Here is a 10,051-nt window from a genome sequence, read left to right as displayed (position 1 = left end):
TTTTTTCCCCCCCTCGACTACTGAACTATCACTTGTGATCCAAGTAGATATTTTCACAAGGTACCCATCATTCCTCATTGCCCACATATAGTTTACTATCCTAAACTGTGTATTTCTACTTTTAAAAAAAAAAGTGGAATGTTTCTCAAAATTGATAATACAAGTAAGCTCTCCACTGACTGCCTACCCCTAGTTGTCACCTAGCACCCCACACTATAACCCATATGGAGTATCATCAAACAATTTCAAGCCATATTAGATGGGGTCCACATCTTGAAAGAAATATTTCCTGAACCCCCTCTTCTGCCCTTCAAACAACCCTGCAATCTCACTAGGCTCATTATCAAAACCAAGTTCCCCACAGACCAGGACACATCAACTCAAAGTGGCAGCAGGCCCTGCCATAACAACAAATGCCAAACCTGCAGCCATATCTCCACTGTTATGATGATCAATACTGCCCACCATACACCTTTCAAGATCCATGGGTCTTACACATGCCTATCACAAAAGTGGTGTACCTCATCCAGTGCATCAAATGCCTCAACAACAGTTATGTGGGTGAAACAATCACTATGCTTTTGAATGAACTCACACAGAAAAATGATTAATGACCAAACCACCCTATGACTTGTGGGTGAACACTTTTCACAAAACGATCTCTGCATATCTAACTTCTCAATCCTCGTCTTCCAAGGAAACCAGCACAAGACCTTAAAAAGACAAGCCTGGGAGCTTAAATTCAGAACTCTGCTAAACACCAAAAATAATGGATTCAACAGACACTGGTTTTATGTCTCATTACAACAAACTGTAACCCACTATGGCTCTGTCTACACTGGAACTTCATCAGCAAAACTTTTGTCATTCAGGGGTGTTAAAAAACACACACACACACACCCAACGACAAAAGTTTTACCAACAAAAAGTGCCGGTGTGAACAGTGCTTTGCTGGTAGAAGCACTCTCCTGCCGGCAAAGCCACTGCCACTCATGTGGGGTGGAAGATTTTTGTCAGCAGGAGAGCTTTCTCCTGCTGATAAATAGCAGCAACACTGCGTGCCTTTACAGTGGCACAGCTGTAGCGGCACAGTTGTGTCGCTAAAAGCGAGGTAGTGTAGACAAAGCCTAACTCTCCTTTGTCCTATGACTGCAGAGGTGTTAATTGCCCACTTCATTTTGAATAGTTTCTTGCCACACATGTTCCCTTCTTATGCTTAAGGATCTGTTCCACCTTGTATTTACCTAAGGCACTCTGATTACCTTTCCCAGACCTAAAGAAGAGCTCTGTGGAGCTCGAAAGCCTGTCTCTTTCACCAACAGAAGTTTGTTCAATAAAAGATATTAACTCTCCCACCTTGTCTCTCTCTCAGTGCAATTAATAGTCATTTTACTATACGTCACATCATATAATTTTCCAGTAAGTTAATCTGACAGACAAGAGGGCATCTAAAAATGTATTTTTATGAGGCTGAAAATTATTACTTTTCATGTAGCAAATATTTCTGACGCAAATCAAAGGCTGAGATGAATAATAGGCACTATTGTCTTATTTCTAGAAACGTATGCATGGCTAGCTAACACTTTAACATCTATTCTTGTATGGCGCACACACATACACAACTGGACCAACATGGGAGGCCTCTGAACAAAAACAATGTGCTTTTTGCATGTCTGCTTAATTTTCTCTTTCTAAATTAATTTAACAGTATAACTAATTCAGAAATATACCTGTTGACTCAGTCTTTTATGAGACCATTTGAAGGGCGCACATGCATAATTGCTGGAATTTAAGTTTCATTCAATAGCATGGGCCTTTGTAACTCCCCATATTTCATTTCCAACTTTTTCAGTAAAATGTTCATAATTTGAAATAAGAAAATTATCAAAGATTGTACCAGACTTCACTGATGGAACTGAACAGCTATAACCGTAAAGATCAGAGGCCACTCATAAAATATGACTTTGTTTATCCTTTCCTGAATGAACTTCTGGCGGCAATTGTAAACGCATTCTAATTATTTTAAGGCAACCACAGGAAAAAAATATTTGAAGCATGGTTCTACTTTGAAAAGTGACAATGTGAAAACCAGGCCATGGAGCATCATGTTCACTGTCCCATGATAGCTTTCAGATCCAATTTCCTAAGATTACAAGTAAAACAATGTTTTTAAATTCACTGCCAGCCCTAAAAACTCACCCTGGGATCTAAACATCAGGGTGAGCTTTTACCTGTTTACACATTATCACCAGTAACCTTGAACCAAATGAGGTGTACTACAGGTGTAGTCAAGGTGTAACTGAAGAGCATGGTGAATTTTAACCTACCAATAATAAACTTCAGATGGGTCAAAATTACTGATGATGATATTCAAATAGGAAAGAACTCAGATAGACTTTCAGATCACTGGGTGATTTTAACATGAATAAAGATGACAGAACCTGGCCCTAGAAAAGGCAGAGGCCATGCCCCCAAGGAGTTCACAATACGAATGAGACAAATGAGATTCAATATTTATTAAGCATTAACTGTGAGATTTAGAAAAACCTGTACTGTCTCTTCTACAGTCTCAGGATTAGAGTTTTATGAACCTGATATTATTTCCATTCCGTATTGAATCTATTATTATTATTATCCTTAATCACAGTAAGGATATGCAACAATGTTTTACTTTATAATCCAGGTTTGACATCATCAGTGGTTCCCATTCCCCATCCATCTTTTCATCCCAGTCATCTGGCTTCTTGACATCTGAGTCAGGAAAGTGTTCTAGCTGGTCCCAGTCCTGAAATTATATTTGTGTCAGAAAGGCTAAGAGTTCTAAAAATATATTTGTTGTGAATGAATTAATGCTTTGCTGGGAAATGCTACTGCTCACATGGGAACAGATTTACACAATACCCAATTTTCTCTTAAATGCATGCCTTTGTTCACAATAAAGATTTGTTTGTTCACTGGGTTAACCAGTAACTTCATTACCTTTCATATTTTTATCTGGACAGGTGCCACTTTCCCCCAACATATCCTGAGTTTTGATTAACTGAAATCTGAGTCAGATTAACCCCTACAGGTAAAATACTGGTGCTATTTGATTCTCTGAAACCACAGAAGCAGCTGAGATGGAGTGAATACAACTTAGAGACGGGCATGTGGTGGTACCACTGCCACCATACGTAGGAGTTCAACCATTAGAAACCAGTAGTGCTAAATGCCAGCCAAGCCTTTGTAAGAGTGCTGCTAGCACGGGCTACCCAACAGAGGGTCTCAGTCAGTACATTTTCAGGTCAGCCTGGCCCCAGTCCTCTAGCTGAGCATTAACTTCAGGAAGCTTGGGCTGCTGTATCTCCGCTCCTAGTAGACTTTCCGCCACTAGAGGCCTGGAATTTGGGTTTTATTGGCTTGTGTCAATAGAACTCAATGGCTAAATCAGGCCCCATGAATCCCTGCAACAGTTACATGCTTTTCCTGGTCTGTCCTACAGACTTCTACACAGTAGCAAGTCATTTTGAATTTTGTTACATTATTCTAGATTTAACATTTGACCTTCATAATTACCTGTATTAACTACACACAAACACAGACACAGTCAAGACTTATGAACCCTAAACTGAAACTACCACAACAATATTTAACTTTTAATTTCCTCCTGGAAAACAGATACTCATTCCAAAATGAAAGCAGTGACATAATTAAAATAGCAGTTTCTCTAAAGAGAAACTCAAGCAACACTGGGTTTGATCATGACCATTTGTGTGCCATTCGTTTACTATCCTTCTTAGATCTTGTAAGCAAGCCAGAATTAGTGAATTAATGAATTGTTATTACGTATTTATAAGCAGGCAGTGGACTAAATGATTTAATACATCTTCTCCATCATTAATGTCTAGGATTCCATCCTGCCTACTTGAATTAAGAGAAAAGTGTAAGCAAAATACGCTAGAGTGCCCATAAATCAAATTCAGCAGTCAGACATACAGCTGCAACTCCCATTGACATAAATGAAAATAGCAAGAATGTATCCAAAGATGTAATTTGGCCTGGTAGGTTTAATATAGGTCAGCCAGTCTAGACCAGGTTATTAAAAAATGTATATAGAAAAATCAAGAGACCTCAAGGTAATAATTATCATAGTTATGATATCCAGAGTGAAATATGGCTATTCATTATTCCCTTACTGCTGGTTTCTTCTCTTCAAGATCCTCAATCATTTTCCGTTCATCCCAGTCTTCAGAGTTCTTTGCATCAGGATCCTTTATCTTTTTGGGAGGTCAGATTTCCCAGTCTTCTTCTAGATGACCAGATTCCATTTTTTTTTTTTGGTTATCAATCTTTACTTCATAAGTACCATCTGAATGAATGATCAGAGTACAGTTGTGTGTACACATCATCCAGAACAAAAAAAGGGAAGTACATTAAAGTTATAATATGGCTATAGGTGTCAGTTTTCCAATGCAATGTTCCAAATAGCTGGTTGGCCCTCTTCACCATCATACCAAAATGTAAATCTTAAGGAAATACAAAACATAGCTTGACACATTTATATACAGAATGTCAACATAAACAGCTAAAACTTGTTCTTTCATGTCTTAATGCTAAATTACTTTGAGTGTTCTACAAATTAAATTAAGGCTGTCAATTAATTGCAGTTAACTCATGTGATTAACTCAAAAAAATTAATCATGATTAATCGCAGTTTTAATTGCACTGTTAAACAATAGAATACCAATTGAAATTTATTAAATATTTTGGATCTTTTTCCACATTTTCAAATATATTGATTTTAATTACAATACAAAATACAAAGCGTACAGTGCTCACTTTATTATTATTTTTTATTTTTACAGATCTCTGCACTGTAAAAATGATAAACAAAATAAATAGTATTTTTCAATTCTCCTAATACAAATACTGTAGTGCAATCTCTTCATCATGAAAGTGCAACATACAAATGTAGATTTTTTTTTGTTACATAACTCAAAACCAAAACAATGTAAAACTTTCGAGCCTACACGTCCATTCAGTCCTACTTCTTGTTCAACCAATCACTAAGACAAACAAGTTTGTTTACATTTATGGGAGATGATGCTGCCCACTTCTTATTTACAATGTCACCTGACAGTGAGAACAGGCGTTCACATGGCATTTTGTAGCTGACATTGCAAGGTATTTATGTTCCAGATACGCTAAACATTCAAATGCCCTTTCATGCTTTGGCCACCATTCCAGAGGACATGCTTCCAGGCTGATGATGCTCATTAAAAGTTGGTAAGACAACTCCCACCTGTTCATGCTCTCTGTATGTGTGTATATATATCTCCTCAATGTTTCACTCTATATGCATCCGAAGAAGTGGGTTGTAGCCCACGAAAGCTTATGCTCTAATAAATTTGTTAGTCTCTAAGGTGCCACAAGTACTCCTGTTCTTTTTATTAAAAAATAATGCATTAATTAAATTTATGACTGAACTCCTTGGGGGAGAATTGTATGTCTCCTGTTCTGTTTTACCCACATCCAGCCATATATTTCGTGTTATGGCAGTCTCAGATGATGACCCAGCACATGTTGTTTCACTGCAGATTTGACAAAATGCAAAGAAGGTACCAACGTGAGATTTCTAAAGATAGCTAAAGCACTGGACCCAAGGTTTAAGAATCTGAAGTGCCTTCCAAAATCTGAGAGGGACGAGGTGTGGAACATGCTTTCGGAAGTCTTAAAAGAGCAACACTCTGACGCGGAAACTACAAAACCCAAACCACCAAAAAAGAAAATCAATATTCTGCTGGTGGCATCTGACAGGTGATGAAAATGAACGTGCGTCGGTCCACACTGCTTTGTATTGTTATCGAGCAGAATCCATCATCAGCATGGACACATGTCCTCTGGAATGCTGGTTGAAGCATGAAGGGACATATGAATCTTTAGTGTGTCTGGCACGTAAATATCTTGCGACGCCAGTACAACAGTGCCATGCGAATCCCTGTTCTCACTTTCAGGTGACATTGTAAACACGAAGGGGGCAGCATTACCTCCTACAAATGTAAACAAAATTGTGTGTCTGAGTGATTGGCTGAACAATAAGTAGGACTGAGTGGACTTGTAGGCTCTAAAGTTTTACATTTGTTTTATTTTTGAATGCAGGTATTTTTGTACATAATTCTATATTTGTAAGTTCAACTTTCATGATAAAGAGATAGCACTACTGTACTTGTATTAGGTGAATTGAAAAATACAATTTATTTTGTTTTTTTACAGTGCAAATATTTGTAATAAAAAATTAATATAATGTGAGCACTGTGCACTTTGTATTCTGTGTTGTAATTGAAATCAATATATTTGAAAATGTAGAAAACATCCAACAATATTTAAATAAATAGTATTCTATTATTGTTTAACAGTGCAATTAATCATCCAATTAATTGCGATTAATTTTTTAATCATGTGATTAATCACGATTAATTTTTTTAATCGCTTGACAGCTCTAAATTAAATGTAAGACTTGTCTTCGGCTTCCCATTAAATATTCAATCACTGCATTAGAGTCCTCTGCGGGCTAGTGATTAGCACGCCTAGTGCCAGCTCTCAGCTGGGAAGTCTTTCATCCAGTCCCTCTTCTTACCAAAAGCAGAGTGAGGTGGGCATAAGGCTGATGCCCCTTCTGCAGTAGGGGCAGTTGGTAGGGGAGCCCAGGCCCTCCTATTCTACCAGGCTCCAACCCAGGGCCCAAACAGAGTCAGCCGTGTCTGGCACCCAGAGTGCCCTGAGTTGGGTCGGTTCCTACCCTCTGTTTCTCTCCCCCAGCTCCAAGTCCAAAATAAGGTTAAAAAAACATGAAAAAAGAAAACTAAACCTTCAGCTCCAGCCGAGGTCAGCATACAGTCTTGTTCTTTGTGGGGAGGCTTGTCCAATACTCTTGTCCAGGAGCCCTCAGGGTAGGTCAGTCTTCCTCCCCAGCCTTCCCACTTCTGGGCTGAGTTGCTCCCTTTTCACTTGGAGCATGCTCTGCAGGTCTGGAGGGGCAGGGCTACCTGGGCCCAGTATTGTCCTTGAACCCCTTCAGGCCCAGTGTGGGGTTTGTACACACACTGGTAGATGTCACTCTAGATCAGGGGTCAGCAACCTTTCAGAAGTGGTGTGCCGAGTCTTCATTTATTCACTCTAATTTAAGGTTTCGCGTGCTAGTCATACATTTAAACATTTTTAGAAGGTCTCTTTCTATAAGACTATAATATATAACTAAACTATTGTTGTATGTAAAATAAATAAGGTTTTTAAAATGTTTAAGAAGCTTCATTTAAAATTAAATTAAAATGCAGAGCCCCCTGAACCGGTGGCCAGGTTCCGGGCAGTGTGAGTGCCACTGAAAATCAGCTTGCATGCCGCCTTCAGCACGCGTGCCATAGGTTGCCTACCCCTGCTCTAGATTAAGTTTCTGAACTCAAACAAGACTTCAGTGGGGTTGCACAGGTGAACCTGAAGACAGAAACTGGACCTTTAAGGGAACAATGTCAACTTAAAAATTACACTTCTGTCTGAAAATTTTTGTACCTGTTAAGTTACAAGTAAAACCTAAGATTATTATAAAAGAAAGATTAGAGAAAATATTTTTTTTTGTTTTTTCAGAGTGTTTACCTTGTGCATTTGACAGCACTATTGGTCAGTTTCTGATGTCTGGCTTTTTGCACCCCGTGTGGCTTAGGAGGGGAAAGGGGTGCAAAGGTGGACTTAGGGTACATCAACACTGCAATAAAAAACCTACGGCACCAAGTCTCAGAGCCTGGGTTAATTGAATCAGGCTTGTTGGACTCAGGCTGTAGGACTAAAAATAGCAGTGTAGATGTTCGGACTGAGTCTGGTGCCTGGGCTTTGAGACCCAGAGGTTTCAGAGGCCAGGCTCCAACCTGAGCCCGAACATCTACACTAATGTTTAGCACTGCAGCCCAAGCTCTATGAGCCTGAGTCAGCTGACTTGGGCCAGAATGGCTCTATAGGGAGTGTACTTTGTCTTGTAAAGGGCTCACTCAGCATACTCGCTCTACAGTGGGGAAAAAAGGCTGCTCTGGAGGAACTGTCTCAGAGGGGTGTCTCTCAGGTACAATGCCTTCATGGTGCTCCTCCTGAGGCAATGCAGGTATACTCTGCTCCACATCCAGGGCTGTGCCCAAAAGTACAATCTATCCTTTACGTAATGGTTTGCCCTGTTGTTCACACAGGAATAGAGGAGAAAAAAATTGGAAACTTTAATGTAAAATCAAAAAATTTGGCAGGGGGACTTGGGGCAGGAATAGTACCTGAAATTACTTTTAATCCATTTTTAAAAATTAAACAGATTGCAAGTTAGGAGTAACTCTTTAATACTAGAACACACGTATTGTACCTTGCATCTGATATCTTTGTTGATTAAGTGGTTCTTGTCTTTTGTAATTAAAGATAACCTGCACCTTCTTTGTTCCAGATCCACATATATCCAACATAAAGGATATCACAAAGCTTCAATTATCCAAGCAATTTGTATTAGTGTTCTAAATATATAAACAAAAGCATTATATCTAGGCTTGAAAGGATTAGATTTTTATTGGTGACTGTCGGTAAAAGTCAATTTCACTATATACACACAAACCGATGAAAAAATATTTACAGTAACAGTAATCAAAATATACAGATAGGCAAATTAAGAAAAATGCTGCTTAAGAACTTATTAGAGTTTGATTTAAGGATATTTACTTTGTATGTTTTGACATATGATGTTGACAATTTGTATTTTAACAGTTATAAAGCTTGAACTTTCTCCTGTCATTAAATAATTACTGTCTGACCACGCATAATTTCCCACAACTGTGAAAATTTAAATCAATACATTTTAAAAAATACTTAAAACCCATAATTTTGTGCAACTGTGAAAATTTAAAAATAAAAAAAATGCTTAAAAAGAAACACCAATATTATCTTACCAAAATTATAAAAAATCAAATTCTGCCAAGCCTAATTATGACTGCAGATCAAAAGGTTCAAGTCTGGGTGCCCCGTTTGCCCATCATTTTGTCCCTTTCCCCAACCCTTAATCTCTTGCTAGTCTTATATTCTAAACTCTTTGAAGCTAGGACTATGTGCCGGATTTTGCTCTCATACAGGTGCACCTCCCCTATATTCAATGGGCCTGATTCTCCATTGCCTTACACAATTCTGAGTTGATAATGTTTTGCACCCAGTTTGCACTCACTTTGCACATGTGTAAATGACTTCATAAGTAGCTAGATCATCAGCTGGTACAAGCTGGCATAGTTCCATTGAAGTCAATGAAGCTACTGATTTAAACAAGCTGAAGATCTGGCCCAAGGTGCAAGGCAGTAGAGATGCAGGCCCAATAGCAAAAGGAAGATCAAGCAAAAGGTAAGCAAAAGGAGGTGGTAAGCAAAAGGAGGATCAAGCCCTGTGTCTTCCTATATGTATGTGTGTACTTTTGGTTGTTAGTGCAATAGAAATAATATAAAATGTAATAGGGAAAATGTGTGATTGCTAAAGCATTCTTATATAAGTTGTTATATATCCATTCGGAAAAACTAACTTCAAAAGTCAGAAAATACACAGAAAAATGTGAACATATAACATACATTTTCTTTTGTCATTCTAAGACATTCACATGTAAACCTAGCCATTCATAGCGTGACTAATGATCCTAGTTATTATGTGGTATAGCATTATTTTAAATCACTCTGCCTGCTGGGTGCATTGCTATAATGTAGAGGGGTTATGAACTAACCATACTTTTAAAATTTGGAATAAAATCATGAGATAATTTGTTTTGTACCAAGCGAAATGATAGTGTACCCAGAAGATCAATATGTCCTATAAATGATGGGCATGATGGGATCAGAAATAAGAGCATTGGTCTAATTAGAGGAACCACAAATAGACTGTGATAACTGTTAAATTAGGTTCCTAAGATTTTGTTCTCTATGGGCCAGACCTTGATAATAAAGCCAAAGGGAGTTTCAATAGAGTTTCAATGTTTACCAGAGTTAAGGACCCAATGAGAGCTTCAGCTACTCAGCAC

The 10,051-nt window shown here is 38.2% G+C and overlaps 1 pseudogene; it reads right to left on the bottom strand.

Moving 5' to 3' along the window:
• The window catches only part of LOC112104319, a 10,651-nt pseudogene extending 1,366 nt beyond the window's left edge, over nucleotides 1–9,285 (bottom strand).
• Between the last annotated feature and the right edge of the window lie 766 nt (nucleotides 9,286–10,051).

The sequence above is a fragment of the Terrapene carolina genome, unplaced genomic scaffold (assembly GCF_002925995.2).
Source record: "Terrapene carolina triunguis isolate 2854851 unplaced genomic scaffold, T_m_triunguis-2.0 Scaffold103, whole genome shotgun sequence".
Classification (NCBI taxonomy): Eukaryota; Metazoa; Chordata; order Testudines; family Emydidae; genus Terrapene; species Terrapene triunguis.
The sequence above is the reverse complement of the archived record's forward strand: the minus strand, read 5'-3'. Positions and strand labels throughout refer to the sequence as shown.